Genomic DNA, 17,087 nt, shown 5'->3' on the forward strand with positions numbered 1-17,087 from the left:
CAGGCACGTGGGCCTCTCACTGACTATCCCCATGATGGTCCCTTCCACCCCGAGACAGCTCCTGTCCATGCTTGCTGAGCCAGAGCTGCACGGGAGCAGCTTCTGCAAGTCTTCATGGAGGACTAGGGCAAAGCCACGATCAGAGGATCTTGTATTAGTCCCTGGACAGAGTCCAGCCTTCCCCTTATGCAGTACTTCAGTGTGCAGGAGGTCCTGTGCAAGCCCACGTCAGATTGAAGAATAAATAGATCAAGATCCCTTCCAGTTCCCAACCCTTCTGTCCGCTACTTCCCCATAAGAGGAGGTACAGTTCTGTCAGGGGCCAGCTCAGAGCTGTAGTAAAGAAATGGTGGTGGGGTGGTTAGGGTTGTGATGATAAACCTCTGGGGAGGGGGGACTGAAGCTGGTTACTTAAAAACCAATGATGCTTACCTGTCACTACACTGCTGAAGGGGGGAGGAGGCACAAGCATCACTTCTGGGCCCTCGAGGCCAGCCTTAATTATTTTTTGCATCAATTCTAGTTAATGCAAAGGTGCATGTAAACGTAAGGCCACCTCCCAAAGGTACTTGGTAGCCTTTGGTATGATGAAGGATGCTGTCAATGATATGTGTGGGAGAGATAGCTCATGTGGCTCCATTCGGACAAGGATGACGTAAAGGTGGTCTTGATCAGTAGAGGCAGGTCCTGGGAATCTGAGCCATGAGGCTATGATAGAGGGGGAGGATGAGAACACACTGCAAGAGAAGTCTGTTTAGAGTAGAGCCCCACTCCTGCACATCCAGCCCCATCATCAGCTGAAACCCAGTTAAACACATGAATTATCAAGGGATCTCAGGAGAATATTCATTAACGATGTACCCAGACACGCTCCTGCTTTGTAACAAACACCAAAGGCTAAATAAGGCCTTTGAGGGATTGAAAGGAGACCCAGCACTGAAGAAGTCACCTCTAAAGATCCTGTTCCTTTTCAGGGTCTTTGAAACACCAAGAGCTGAAGGAGTCCAACAGGCAGTAGGAGTCCAACAACCCTTCCTTGCCTGGCCTCTGACTCTCATCCATTATCTCAGGCCCTGTCTTTCACTTCCCATAAGCTCAATTCTTCCACTGTGTCTAGTTCCTCAGAGCTGGGGCCCAGTGTGCCCAGCTCACACTTGAACTTTGCCCAGATTAGAGATGTGGGCATAAAGGAGATACAGACAGTTTAACCTTAAGAGGGCCTCTCTCCATCTCTTCTACTAGAGATCATGTCTTGTGAGGAACATGCCTCATGGGCAACACTGACCTCTCAGACTTCCTCTGCTAACTACCACCTGGCCTGTGATGAGTCTTTCTAAGGAGATGTCTGACCTTCAGAGCTCTTCTACTGACCTTGAAAATAGAGATCCCTTCCCAAAAGGCGTGGTCTCAAGCTAGAGATTCCAGCCTACCCAGTCTCTGACCCAATGCTCTGGGCAGGAGGCTTAAGTCAAAGACTGAAGAAGCACAAAGTCTTGAGGGGGGGCTCCACAGATGTCCCAGAGCCCTTCATCCCCTCCTCTATACTCCACTGTCTGGATGTCACCCAGTCTGTGTGGGCATCCAAAGCAAGATTGGCCAGAACACAGGGAACAACTGCCAGGGAAATGGGGAGACAAAGACCCCTGCCAGCTCCATGCTTCAGCCCACATGTTTCTGAGGAGCAGGACATTTCTCATGAAGCTTTCCTTCCAGGCAATCATGATTTTTTTGGAAGGAACCTTCCTCATGTCCTGTTTTTTGAAGAACAGAATGGGATGGCCCCAATTCATAAAAATTAGGACAATTTGCTTATGAAGAAAGAAGAAGAAACCCAGTCTGAACACTGGCATATCTGAGGTCTGCAAGGCCACAGTAGTGCTTCTCAGGAGCTGGAGCACAGGCACCATGTTTTCTGTGAACTGGGCTTCCATTCAGCCTCCTCTTCCCATAGTCCTCATGACCACACAACTGCCACTGTGCACTACTCTCCGTCTCCAAGAGGCTTCATCGTTGGAGACACCCAGAAAGGTGGGTCCTGAAAAGAAAGTATCAGCACCTGATTTCCAGTGAAACCTCCCAGGGACTCCTGAAGCAACTCCTCACAGTAAAAATATTGGGGCTTTTCAGCTTTTGTTTAAACTTCAGATTTTTTAAATAGAAATTTTCCTCATAGGAAGGAACATCTGATCACCTCCAGCTCTCAAATTCTCTGCCTGAGATTCAGAAGAGCAGACATCGACTTCCCAAGGCTGCATATCTGATTCACAAGCTCAGCACAAGCCCCAGACTATAGGATAACTGTGTCTTCCAGTCAGCTGTTCTACACTGTTGGTGCACCTGTGTAACCTGCCTGGATATTGCTGAGCAGACCATGCCAGTGGGGAGGAGGAGGCCAGAGGGGACTGATTCACTTTGCCTCCTGGCCCACCCAGAGCTCCAAGTTGCTGCAGTAGCTTGCTTCTGGCTCAGGTATCTCTGCAGCGGAGGGATGGGGGACCTTGCAGGGACAGCCTGTTTGCAGTGGTTGGACAAAGTTCAGCCAGCAGCATCCAGGGAGGAAATGCTTTACGTACACGGGGCTGTTCACTACTGCTTTGAATGCTGCAGCTCAATGCCCAGGTCTAGACGTGGTTTTAGGGGAAATGCAACTCAGAGTGGCCTCAAAAGCTTTAGCTGCTGCCATATGAATAACTTCATTTCCATCCCTTCCACCACTGACCTAAACTCTCCTGGATGGTACCAAATTGTCCTCTGTGTAGGGCTACAGAGAAAGAAAATCAAGGGCATATGTGTGGGTGTTTGCAAAGGTACAGAGTGTCCAAAGGCCAGAACCCCTCTCCTTTTCAGCTCTGCTGCAAATTCACCCTGAACCCAACTTCTGCCCACTGCCTCCATGCCTTGGTATCCACGAATTGCTCTGGGCAATGTGGTGTAGATGTTCTCTCTCATCAGTACCTGTTACAAACACACCTCCTCTGCAGAATTTGGCCTTTTTCATCATTCCCCAACTCCAAAATAAAACCACATAAAAGTCAAGTTTCCAGTACTAGAGGCAGAGTGCTCCTGCTACTGACTGAACCTGCCCGACACAGCAAAGTCCTTTAAAGAGCAGCATGGAAAGGCCCCTGGATCTAAAGCAAAACAAGAAAAGATGTCATAGCAGGGATCTGTCTGGACAGGGGCAGTTGCATATGTTGAATGACCCCATTCCTTCTGTCTTTCCAAATCCTTCTCCTCTTGAAGCCCAAGGCTGTCTTCCTGGCTTGAAGGGACTTGTGTCAGACATCCTCCCAGAATGTTCCGGTCACTTAGATCTCACCCTTGAATTTAAAAATGCCACAGCTGTCACAACAATTAAAAATGCAAACAAGGGAAACAGCATGCAAGCAAGCAGGAGAGCAGGGATGCGTATTTATAGCTCCTTATGTAAACCAGATACAATGGAGCCATTTGGAGCTGAAATAGGCTTAGTGTTATTCTCCGTCATGGGGTGCCTGGTGCAGACTGCAGATCTCAGCCCCACCATGTGCCTTCTCTAAGATGGGGCTTAGAGGAGCACCACCCCTCTACAGGACAGAGCCTGCTCAGGGAAGGTGTTGGTTGTGGACCAACATAAGGAGAAATTAGAGGCTTTACAGTCCGTGGAAGGTTAGGTACCTTGTAGTAATGGACAGATAACAGGTCTCATCCTGCTCCAAACATGATGAACAAGGGGGAAGATGTTTCCTGGTCCCAGCTGGACATTTCTAGGGCAGCAAGAAAGGTTGCTTTGCCCTGCCCCTTACTGGAAATCAGGAGTTGCTATTACTCTTCATCTGGGACCCGAGGCAAAAACCTGATGACCAAGGTCTAACAGAGTCTCACAACTGATAAATTAATTTCAAAAGGTCATTATGAACTGCTTTTAAAAAGTGAAAGCCCATGAAAAAGGGGTTACTGCTCCCTGAACATTGCTGCCTGTTCTCTTCTCATGTGCTGTTGAATTAGATATTAAATCCATAGATGAGCTAAATGAGTTGATTGTGGCTAATGTTATTACCAGGAGTACCAGAGGAATCAGATTATTAGCCACTTGTCATAAAGTCTTAGCACAGAGAGAATTAATTTGTCCTACTGACCTGCTTTTGTTTTCCACATGGTTCTCATTGATGCGTGCTAGAAATATAGGAAATAAACAGGGAGAAGTGGAAATCTAAGATGATAAAACAGTGTAAATATATGGAAAACATGAGACTTGGAAGTGATGTTCTAGAAAAGCAGGAAAAGGTAAAGACAGGGCCAGCATCAAAAAGGGGGAGCCAGAGAATTACCAACCAGCTCCTTCCTAACCTGAATTATCCTGTGACTCCAAGCGGCATTTCCCAACAGACGATGTTCATTGTGCTCACCCTTGGGAATCACCTTCCCAGTCAAGACCCTCCAGCAGCACTGGCTCTTACTTTGGGCCAGGCTGCCCCTCTCCTGGCCACAAACAGGCACCTCCACAGATCAATAGGTCTGTAGACCTTGTCCTTCCCCAGTCGTGCCTGCTGCTTGCCTTTCCCTCAGTGCTGTGTTCCTTGACACAGCTAATTTCCCGGAGGAGATGGATTGATTCTCTGCGACCACTATGGATTTAACACACGCTATTTGTCACCCATCTGGTCACTCAAATGGAAGAACTGTGTGTCTGCACAATATATATGCAAAAATCTCCATTGCATTTAGTTAATCCTCTGCTGGCCGTCAATAAATATCAGGGACTTGGAAATCACTCAGGAAGAATTTTAATAAATAAAATATTTACATAATTTTTTTAATTGTTGCTCAGATTCTCACCAGCCCTTCCCATTTAAAAGTGTGTCAACCCGCAGCAGCTCTCTTGTTTTAATTATGTCAGTCTGCCAAAGCAGTAGAAATTGTGCTGGTTACATCAGTCCCGCTGTCTGGGGAAGGGAATACATCAGAGGAAAATCAGTTATTGTTCTGATGCAACCGTGTCCTACAAGCAATTGTCCCGTGAGCTGGCAACACGGTTCTGTCTGCTTTCAGAAACATTCAAAGTAGGACCTGGGCTGGGTCTTCTGTACCTGGCAGTAAGCAGGCCATCAACACTGCACAACGCATGGTGGGTCTGGCTTCTCCAGTAAAGCACCTCAAGCCTTGTGCAGGGACCGCAGGACACTTGAATGGCAGCCCCAGATGCACAGCTGGGCCAGGACTCACCAGGTCCCGTGTTTGTTGAAGCCAAATCAGGCATTAGGTTAAGAAGGTTGCACCACTCATGGAGATGATTTTTTCTGGTACAAGAGCTTGGCATAAAGTAGGTCTTTGAGTACAGAACAAGTCTGCCCTAAGTGCAAAATGGTCCTATCCAGGACTATAGATGAAGTCTGGGTCTCCATCAACTCAGTGCTCTGGAACTCATATGGCACAATGTTCTTGGCCCAGCAATGCTAGCAGGGGGAAATCAGTTCATCAAATTTAATAAAAAAATAACTCCGTTTTGGCCAGTGTGATATTTCAGTGCAACATCCCCATTTTTTTGTAGAAATCAAGTAGCAACAATTTCAAAATAGTTTGCTCAAAACCCATTTCCCATCACAAGCCAGTTTCCTTTTTAAAATCTTGAGATTTATGTCACCACACGTCTAGTGACACTTCTTGAGCCCTTGCTTACAGCTACCAACACTTAAGAACTGCCCCATCACGAAGCGGATGAAGACGATTGCCCAAGTTGACCCAGACACTTTATCCATCTCAGCCTGACCCAGCTGAAACCATTTTCTCCCCATGACTCATCAGACACTGTTGTTTTCTCTGTCTCCTTTTAATTGTCATTCTTAGACCAGTCCCATTTCTGTGGCACAAATACCTCGGTGCCGTTGACTTTCTTAAGTACTGCTCAATATTTCACACAGAGGCTTCTCAATGTCTTAGACTATTCCCAACTGATCTCTTTAATCATGAGCAATTCACTGAGAAAGCCTAAAATAGTACTTTTTTGCTCCTTATTAGAAGGAGGGGACCAAAGTTTTGTATAAGGGAAAGATGAATAATGAGGATATTTGGACAAGCAAGCACTGAATGTCTGTGAAATGCTCATGCTCTGGAAACCTTTCTGTGAGCTATCAGCAGTTTTCTTCCTACCTGAGCGATGCACATATTGCAAAGTGCAAGCAAAGTAAAAACATGTTTTTATTTGCAAATATAGGCATGAATCACTTTTCCCTAAATGCTCATCAGGCTCAAGGAAGCCATCAGATGTACTTTTGCCTGAGCTTCCATCTGTGAAGGGTTTGTGAGCAGCTGCAGTGTGTTGTTCTTAACAGTTTGTGAGAAATGGTCCTCCATAGCTTGCTTCTGACCTGATTCCCAGCCAGGTGTCAAGTTCTGACAAGTGCAGCATGACCCAGCAGCCAACAGAAAGGATGCCATTCTTCCTAGCTGTTCCACACCAGATTTTGCACAATACAATCTCTGTCTAGGGCTATGGGATCCAGAGCTACACAGCAGTGCAGGCATCTACTTTTTTCAAACAAGGATGTGAATAAACTTGCATAACCCGAAATATTTGAGCCCTTTTGAGATTGCAACTCACATACACCTTGCAGGCATGTCAGCAGCCACTGCCTCTCCCTGGCCTAAGAAGGCATCTCCCCAGGATGGGGTAAGAGGACAAAGGGCTGATCCATCAGTGCTGCCCCATGGGGTGCGTACCCAGGGTCAGGGATTTGGCTGGCACAAAGGAAAAGTCCCTGACACCTGGCCAGGCTGCAATTCCTTTCAACTCTAGTCCTGTGTGTACATTGCACAAAGAAGCTGTAGGAGGACACATGAAGGTCACCAGCACAGGGCAGGGAGTCTGAGATAACTTTGCAGGAGGAAGAAGAAAAAAACATCTCCAGGGATTACAATAAATTGTCACCTTCTTCCCAAAGGCTCCTATGAAACACTTGAAAAAGTGACCTCATTAATTAATGAGATGGGTTAACACTCTCTCCACATACTCTACTTAATTGCAATTCTGTCATTCCCAGTGAATTCTTAAAGCCATATTGATTATTCAAAGCTATGTTCAATCAATAAAGCAATAAACCATGTATGCTCAAAAAAGCGATTGAAAAGATAAATACATGAGACACTTTAAAGACGCCATGTCCTTCTGCAGCCCACTCAGCTAAGAGCAAGCAATGGGTAAATATGTTTTAATGTCCTTATCTAATTGAAGTGGCTAATTGTCTCATAAATTTATTTTAATCCCTAATCCACGTACAAAATAGTTCCAAACAGAAATCATCCCAAACACTAATGCTCTCAATTTTCACTGGCTGCTTTCTCTGTGCCCTGTAAAAATGATAGCCATGGATGAGCAGGGTAAGAGAAGTTGTGACCAACAAGTGAGACCATGTGAGCCTCCTGCCTTGGGGGATAGGATAGGTAGGGGACCAAGGAATCCTGAAGGACAAGTCTGCTTGGGAAGCTGAAGAAACATCACAACACTGTGTCTGAAGTTTTCTTACTGCAAAAAAGGCAGCTGTGTCCTACTCCGTGGGCATGGAGTAGGACATGGAGTAGCCCTATTCAGCCCTGGTTGGAGCTACATCTGCTGGAGCCGAAGGACCAAGCAAGCCCATTCCTCATCCCTGACTATATCTGTCTTGGTCTCAACATGGCTGATCCTCCTCCAGCTTTGCTTCTTCTTGACTACAGCCTCCCTGCACTGACCATCCACTGTAACCTGCAAGAGATCCCTGCAGCCTACTGCTGCTCCTGTTCTTGTGGGAGCCATGTCACATGGCAGCGAGGAGGAGTCAGGGAAACCTCATGTCCTCCCAAGTGTATGAGCACTGTCTCAGCTCTCACCAGTCTGTCATCATGCCGTATTTATGATATCACCCTGTAGATGTGGATCAAGGCAGTCATCTTCACTCCCCCACTCCTCCATAACCCAAGATGTGATATCCAGCTCCATGATGGTAACTGGTGTTTCTGGTATTTGTTATCATACTGACATTACTGGTGTCTCTGTGGGAGGTGGGACTTGACCTCCCGCTGGCCCAGTGTGACAGAGCTTTCCCAGAAATGCACCACGGATCCCTACCCTGGCCCTGGCTGTACCGATGGGGACATTCTCTCTGTCCAGGGCTGAAATCTATCAGTACAGTAAACCAGGTTTGAAGCTCTTCAGCAAATCTCCAGTCCCCATTTTGACAAAGCCCTTTTCTCCTTTAGAGAAACAAATGGTATTAATTTGTACAACACATCATGAATTTGGAGCTAACAGATCCCCAGGGCTTCTAACTAGAAAGGATTCAAAGTAAGGGCTCGAAGCTTGGGGCAGAGGAGGAAAAAAAAGGTTTCTGGGCTTGAGGTGAGTTTTTTCTTCTTCTTTTTTTTTTTTTTTTTATTGAGAACATTGTGATTTAACAACTAGAGGCATTGCTGAACATAAATAAATAGATAAATAATATGGAGAACTGGGACACTCTAAGCTCTGTGATTGCATAAATATTCAAACTGCAAAAGAAATATAAGATTTCAAAGGTGCAAACCTAATTACGGAGTTGTTATCTATCCCCCTGTAGTAATTCAAACATAAAGAACACTTCCCCAGGGGCTGGTAAGGGACCATAGTTCACATCTGAAATGCTGAACCTGGAAAATACAGCATCCTGCCACAGCTCAGCATCAGCTCGCCCTCACAATCTGCTCAGTCAACCTAAAACTAAGGACACAGGCTTGACCTGCCCCTGATTCTCCCATGAGCAAAGGGTTGGGGTTCATATCCCCTTCCTGGCACGTTGTCTCCTTCCATCACTTGCAGGTTAATGATACCTTTGACTTGTCTCTCCTTGCAACCCCGCTACTGTGTTTGGTGCCATGAAGACAGGCACAGCCTGACACTGGTGATAGACTCATCCCACGGACCTCCAAGACATTTCTGAAACAATGCTGGGCTGCTCCTGCCAGACTTTTATCCTACTACCTCCCCCTGCCAGGTTTTCCAGCTGGATTCCCCTATGCCATGCACAGCCTGGTGTGACACAGGTCTCCCCATACTTCTGCGTGTCTCCCATGTGGTCAGCTGGAGATGACTCTGTCCTGAAGGCCCAGGAAAGCTCCCGTGGGCTGTGGGAAATGCTGGAGGATGCTTCAGGTCCCCTCGATGCTCTACAAACGCTTTACAAAGAAGCCCAAAACTCATCCGAGTTTTGCTGCCATCTCCTCTATCCTGGGATTTGGGGGCTGAAAGCCCTCACCTTCCTGCTCCTGCACCTTCCTGCTCCTGCCCCATCTCTGCAGCCAGACACTGTCAGCTCTGCTTGCTGCTGAGCTCTGGCTGGTGCCAGCACAGAGCAGCCAGGGCCAGGCCAGCAGAGCCCATGCTGGCCTGAGAGCTGGGGCAGAAACCCAGCTGCCAGCATGATTTGAAGGGTGCTGAGACTTTCCCTGCCTCAATGGGCAAAGCCAAAGGTACTCAAAGTGCGAATGCTCCCTCTGCACTCTCACCAAGACCCTGCAGCTGGTTCAGAACTGAAAACCTGAGCATCTTCGTGCACCTCCACCACATTGCTGCAGAGGACAGCGACTCCAGCAGACCCTCCCTAAAGGTGCTACATGTCCACTGTTTGCACCCACATCCCCTCAACTCCAATGCTTCCCACTCTGGATTTTCAGGAAAACTGATCTTTACCAGCACAAAGGCTGCAGATCTGGGCTGAAGCCATGGCAGGACATTAGGAGCAGGGAAAGGAGCAGAAAAACGGGCTCGGGCTCAGTTTGCTGTTTTCCAGGAGATTAAGCATCTTGGACATCCCTTCTCAGTGTTTTCACTTGTGTCTTCTTTTCCCTCATTTTACAGGTTTTCAGGGCACAGCACACATAAAACCACAGTATGGGAGGAATGATAGTAGAAAACCCAATTGTTCATACTTTCTCTTCAAATCCTTAATGTCAAACAACATTTAGGGAGCCCCCAGCACCATTTGTTAAAACACAGATTAAAATGGGCTGATGATGAGCTTCCCCACACCTTCCTCTGCTCATGCCATTGGTGGCGAGCAAAAACATTGCCCAGAGGACAGCAGTGCCAGCTCTCCTGGCCTTGGCGGGGGGCATGGGCAGAGCCCGGTGCCTCTGCTTGCTTGCTTGCTTGGGGCCAAATGATGTAAATCAGCGCAGTGCCACTGCGATCACATGAAACCAGGGCGTGCAGGTTTATGCCAGCTGCAGTCTGGCAATGCTGGATTTGGTCTCGGCAGTCGTGGGGCCAGTGGTGCAGACATGGGCAGCCTGCAAATGGGCTGTTGGTCAGGTCCAGCCCTGTGTGCACAGACTGGTCGTCCTGTTTATCCAGGACAGAGGCAGCTTCAAAGCGATGGGCACAGCCCTGGCCTGAGCCATTAAGCCACCAACTCTGGGGATTTCTCCTGGATTTTGCCAATACTTACCGCAGGGAAAGTTCACCACTGGAGAAACAAAAACACCACACAGACCATTGACCCATCTGAGCTCCCTCTCACATGGCTTCTACTGTGGTAATAGCTGAACATCCTTAACAGACTGCATTGGACCAACTTTTCCATATAATAGGCTTATGGAAAAATGTCCCTTTACTATTTTGAAATCAAATTTTTAATTAACCTTTTAGGTTTTCCACTGTAGTTTGACTTAAAACATTGGTTCGCTTCATCTCCTTTTTCAAGTTTTGGATTTTCCAAAAGGAAAATGTGGTCTCTGCAATACTGTTTCTACAGCCAAGAAAAAAAAAAGAGGACAAACCCCTGCATCCAACTTTGGGCCAAGCCGTGCCATGACGGGAGACTTGCACAGGGGCTCGCTGCTCCCTCCCAGCCTCACAGGCCCTGCAGCACCAGGACCCTCGCTCAGAGGTGCTGAAGCCACAGAGCTTTTTAGCCTGGGTGTGCTACAGGCGCCACCACAGAGCTGCTCCAGCCAGGGATCGATGACCTGCCATGACATTGCTCAGGAAATCAATGCCCCAGCCGTGCTGAGCACATGCTTTGCAGCTGCTGCACATGCCACAGCTGGAGGTTAGGTTTCAGCTGCATCCCAGGGGAGGAAGGTGATTTGCAACTGGGTCACTGGCTGCCACCAGCCTTGCTCAGGGCTCCCTGGTGACTCTTTGGACCATGCAAGCTCCATTTGTCATGAGACAAACACCTGGGAGAGGGATGCTCTGTCCTGGGACAGGAGGGATGGGGATGCTGGTGCAGCACAGGGCTCAGCCCACCCAGCAGAGCCCCTGCGTACTGCTAAACCCTGCAAAAGCAACGCCTGCATCACAGGTTTTGAGAGTGGCACTACTGAGGAAAGGCGAAGAGGGTCTGGGAAAGGCTTTTTGGGGTGCGGGTTCCCCTGCCAGAGGCCTGGGATGAACCCAGCACTCCTGAGATGTCGATTTGGATTTCACCTGCCTCTGCACAGCCGGACACGCCAGCCCCATCCTGGCAGGGCAACAGCACCATCTACTGCTGCCAGAACCAGAAATGCTGCGCAGATCTGCTCCCTGCTCACCCCCAGCAGCACCATTTTACCTAGCACAGGTCCATCCAGCATGTGACTTCTTCCTTGTCCTGGCCATACCCTGTAACAGCTCCACATCCATGGAAAAGTGCCCCCTCCTCCCACTAGAAAGGGCTGTGGCAGGGCAGGTGCTTTTGTAGCAGTATAAATATGCTCCCGTTGAGGATAGAGCTATGGGGAGAGTGGTGGGAGAACACCACTCCAGATGGCACAGCCAGGAGCAGAGCAGCTTTCCTTTTGCCCAAGCTCCTCCCAAGCAGGTCCCTGCTCTCTTCCATGGAGCGATGGGAAGGAAAAAACTCAGTTTTATTTATTTAACCCAGATTAAGGGACTTTCTCAAGTTATTTGGGGCAGAGCTAGGATTTGAACAGAAACTTGCCCTGCCCTGATCACAAGTCCCTCCTGCCTGTCTCTTTGCCAGTTTTACAAACCCCAGGGTGGGCTCGTTGGGGCCTGTGGAGTCCACTAGCTTTGCTCAAAGCAGGTAACTGCTGCTTTGAGTCAAGGGTGTCTGTGGACAGGCCCCTCATGCCCACACACATCCCTGAGCCTGGGGCAGAAGGTTTGGTGTCCTGTCACCCATGTCTCTTTCTGGCCCTGTAGAAGATCAGCTTCATTTACAATTTGCTTTCACTGCCTCCTTTGAATGCCTGCAGCTGGTTGTCCTGTATCCTTGTGACCACCCAGGGATGTCTGTCCAGGGTCTGAGATCTCAACTAAGAGCCCAGGGGAGCCTGAGCTCGCTGGGAGCTCTGTGACACTACCACAGCCAAAAGCAATGTGCTTTTTTTCCCTCTCTTGCTGTAGTGAAATGATGCTGCTTGAAAAAGACATTCACCATCTACCTCCAACACCATCCCCCTCATGTCCTGGGCATGGGTGGGCATTGGGTGAGGAAGAAGCATGGACATGGGGCCGGACATTGGAAAAGGCACAAAGGAGCTCCCTTCAGCATGGAGGAGTGAACAGGATGGACACAGAGGGATCATGCAGCCTGACCCTCATCTTTAACAGCTGATGGAGGGGGGCTCTCCTGCTCCCATACAAGCCATTTAGGCCACCTGGGAAACCACCAGTTCAACTGGAGAACATGGAGCCTCACCAACCACGAAATCAGTGTGGAAACAACTTGAGGAGAGATGGAAAAGGCAGAGACCACCCAGAAGGGACCTGCCTGGAGAGAGGAGTGCCCCAAAGAGTAAAACTGGGACTCATCTTGTTCACTATTTGAATGAACACAGCTATCCCACTTTTTAGGTAATTAGTGACACAGATGCCACGGGAGCCCAGAACCCATCCACCTTCGAGAGAGACCATGTCAACATGGGAGGGGACAGAGCAGGCCAGTAGGTGCTGGTGGGGCAGGGAGACCTTCCATCCCCAGGGCACACTGCCATGGTGGTGGACATGGCCTCTGTGAGGACCTGAGGAGCAAACACAGGCATGGTGCAGAGCTCTCGTGAACAGCAGGCACTGCCAGCAGAGCAAGGATGAAGAACTGGCCACCAGCACACTGCAGCTGGAAGATAAAAGTCAAACCAAGAGCTGGAAAGGGCTGGATCAGCCTCCCCATCCAGCAAAGCTGACCTTCCCAGTCAGGTTATGTGAGGAGCTTCATGCCATCATGCCTGTGGCCACCTCCATGACCCAGGAGGCTCTGCTGGCTCTCTAGTCCTCTTGTAATCTTGCTCTGTGGCACCTCAGCTACCCCTGGGCACCTCCTGCCTACCCTACCTTACATCCTATCCTATCCTATCCTATCCTATCCTATCCTATCCTATCCTATCCTAGCTTAGCTTACACCATTGTGCTGCTGAGCCAGCCAGCCCAGAGCAATGCGGGTGACCATAGGCATCTCAAATTGCCTGAGCTGCTCGTGGTTCTCCAGACGTGACAATCATGACTGTAGTGGGTTGTATTACCTCCAACCAAGCTACAAAAAGGTTAATGGTCTGTGGTGGGCTTGGTCAGCCCTGAGCAGTGCACCTGCCCTAGGAATAAAGTTTGGAGGGAGGGGTGAGAAGAAAGGGGACCAAGGTAGGACTCATGCTTTCGTTTGCTGTCACTGTGTAGGGTGGTGAACATATCTCACTGCCCAAAGGAATTGGCAGTTGAATGAAATCCTTATTCACCTTTTGAGCCTGCCAGGGAGCTGGCGATCAGGTCACGATGAGCAATGCAGGGCACACAGTTCCCCAGGGGGGGATGTGCCCCAGCTGACAGCCCCACAGGGTTGTACATTGGCAGCCACATCTCCCCACCACTGTGCAAAGACATCTCTGCAAGCCAAATCATGGTGGGTTTTCCTCCACCCGTGCTGCTGAGGTGCTTGCGGCTCTCTTTGCTGCTGCAGGGGGGGACAGTGGTGTAACCCCTCCAGCTCCGGCTGCGGGGGTGCATCTCTGCAAACACCACCATGTGCACGCGTTTACTGGTAGGGCGCTCTAGTGGGGAATGTTCTGTCCCTGGTGGGCTCAGGGACAGCTTGTCCCTGCGTGTCCCCAGGGAGACCCCAGCGCTGCCCCCACCCCACGGGCCCGCGAGGTGGCAGCAAGAGCCCACGGAGGAAGCAGAGGGGCTGGGAGGCTGCAAGATGCTCTGCGTAGAGGGGCCAGCAGCCAGCAAGCTCAGGCTGGCCTGGGAGTGGGGTGAGACCCGGCTGGAGTGCGAATGCACCCACAGCATCTGCATGCGGGACAGACTGGGAGGGATTCCCCATTCACTCAAGACATCCAGCCCACGGATAACCCCATGGGGCAGAATCCAGCACACAGAATGTACCCCCACCCTGAAGGGATGCACTCCAGCTCTGGAGGGTTGTACCCGAGCTCTGGAGGGACTTACCCCAGCCCTGGAAGGACATACCCTAGCTCTGGAGGGGCAGGAGCCATCCTTAGTGAATGTTCAGCCCCTGGTGCCTTGTTCAGGTTACCACGGCATAAAGGGGGTGTTCAAAAGACACTCCTGCCTGTGACCATGCCCAGAGTCTGTGACCTGGTCCCTGCCTGCTCTCTGCCACCACAGCTTGGTCCTTGGGGCAGGCAGGAGGTGTCAGGGGCACTGCAAGGAGCACAGGGCAAGTTTGGGGGAGGCTGAAATGAATAGGGCCATGTGAGGGGGGTAGCTGGATGAAGCATGGGGCTGGGTGCTCTCCAGTGGGGCAGAAGCAACTCAGGTCAGCCTGGAGATGGTGCAGAACCAGAGTGTGAAACGCATCCTGCTGCAGGTGCTGAAATGAAGCCTTCCCACCTCTATTTCTACTTTTCTACCCAACTGCTCCTTTAAGCCAAATAGTTTACTCCGTTGGTCCTGGACTAGTCCCTGGACTAGGGAACCCAAACCCATCCATCTCTCCCAATTCTAGAGAATCTTTTCATCTGTTCAAATAAATACTCCCTGAACACCCCCAAAACACCTGGCTCCTTTGGCTGCTGGTTCCCACATCAATGAGCAATGGACCCCAACCCGTTTTGCCAGGGCTTGGCCATTGTGCCCAGCTAACTCATCCACTTCCCGTCAAGAAGTGAGGACACACCATGGACTAGGATGCTGAGCTCATCCTGCCTCTGCCCCTCTCTGCTTCTCTGACCCTGCCCCAGTTGCTCGTTATTGAAGAGGTCCATAACCTGGCCCATGTCCAGCTACTGCTGGCCAGAGCCAAGCTGAAGGACCTCATCTTGACAAACAGCCTCTGATCTTTCTGCCTGAGCTCCCTATACTCGGATGAGCTGGTTTCCCCCCACCCTGACCCACAGCCCCTCTGTTCCCTCCTCCTCCCCTTCCAGCCCCATGTACTGCCCTGGGATGCTCTGTGACCAGCCCATCGCCCTCGTGGGGCATGCCCATCTCATTGAGAGCTCCACAACTGTTTGCCCATCCCACCCCATGCCGCTCCCTGGCCAGGTCCATGGCGCAGCTTCGGTACCGTTATTTACTGCACCAAACCAACAAAGAGCCCTCGGGGATGGAGGCAGCCCCATCGACACTGGAACGTGGCCTCGGCTGCCAGTAATGTCTCCGTCAGGCTGGATCCCTTCCCTGCAGCAAGTGGATTCACACAGATGTAAGAGGGTATTAAAGTTTGGCTGTGGGTTTGTGAAAGGAGACAGTATGCCAGAGCCACCTCCCTCTTCCATCCCTCTCCTTGTAATGGACTCAGGATGTTAATTAATAGCTAATTTCTAACATCTTGCATCTCTCCAACGTCTCAATAAGGAGCCTCAAAGTGCTTTGCAGACACTGGCTATGCTCCCCCGCTTTGACAGTGCACAAATCGCAGCCCAGAGATGTTTCAGGAACTTGCTGATGATCCAAGTCTGGATCAGCAACTGCCCCTAGTCCTGGATCCATGCTGCAAGCACCGACCCACCCTGCCTCTCCTGCCTCGCCGCTGGACTGCCTCCCACACTGCGGCCTTTTACAAAGCCCTCCCAAGCAAGCTGCCTAGAAGTCAGCCTTGCAGGGGCCCAAGGCAGGGAAACAAAGAGTTAAACAGTATACTGATAGGCTGGTGAGCTCATCAGAGCTGGGATACGCTCCATTGTTCGTTAGACTCTTAACAGAGCCCAGTAGACAACATCCAGAGGGATGTGGGGCTGTGGGTGAGCCTGGTTTAGGAGAGCAGGACCTTCTGCTGCAGCCTGTCCCACCGCCGGTGGGGTGGGCAGCTGTGCCTCACCACTCACCACGTAAGTAGGATGGATTTCTATGGGTTTGGCTCTGGGGGTGGTGGAAAGGGAAAGGGGATACAACACAGCAAGGCTGGGGGTCAACCTCTTGCTGAGCCCCAAAAAGGGACTTGTAGATGTTCCTTGCTCAGCAAGACCTGGAGGGTGTTGCTGGGACCGTCTAAACCCTGGGTGATGCTGGAAAGCTGCTCCCAAGGGATGCAGGAGGCTGGGCCCAACCGGGCTCCGCTACAACAGCAAATGGACACTGGCTCCATCTCAATTTACATCCAAGATCTGGAGGGGTTGTAGGCGGCGTGAAATTCCCTGACATGTTGCCTTATTTCTCCACCCCTGGTCTCAGAGCAGAGCTAGCCAGTCTGCAGGGGCGGCTGCCCATATAGCCTCTGCCAGCCCCCTCCTCGCTCCGAGGTGAGCAGGGGCGTGGGGACGGGAGGAGCGAGGATGGGGCTTTAGCACTCATGCCTGGCACCAACACAACTCTCCCTGTCTTCCTCCAGAGTGGAGCCCACTCAACCCAGCAGGATCCAGCCCTCTCGGGGCTGACACACAGCGACAGAAAGCTGGGCACTTCGAGCCGCTCCTCCTGTGCCCGCAGGAGCCGGTGGCTGGGTTCCTCCGTGGCGTGCTCAGGGGATGTTTAGAGCAACCGGCCGCCTCACCTCCTGCAGCGAGCCGCTACCTGCCAGGGACAGCTGGGACGACGGAGGCACGGCATGGTGAGTGGGCTCTCGGCGCTCGGTGCTTTCCCAGGGGGTCCCTGCCCCGACACCCGCACAAGGAACGGGGTGCTGTCCCCCATCAGCAGGTCCCCGCGTGCAGGTCCCCCGAGGCAGGCGTGCGGCTGCAGGGCTGCTCTTCGCGATACA

The sequence above is a fragment of the Nyctibius grandis genome, chromosome 15 (assembly GCF_013368605.1).
Source record: "Nyctibius grandis isolate bNycGra1 chromosome 15, bNycGra1.pri, whole genome shotgun sequence".
Taxonomy (NCBI): Eukaryota; Metazoa; Chordata; class Aves; order Nyctibiiformes; family Nyctibiidae; genus Nyctibius; species Nyctibius grandis.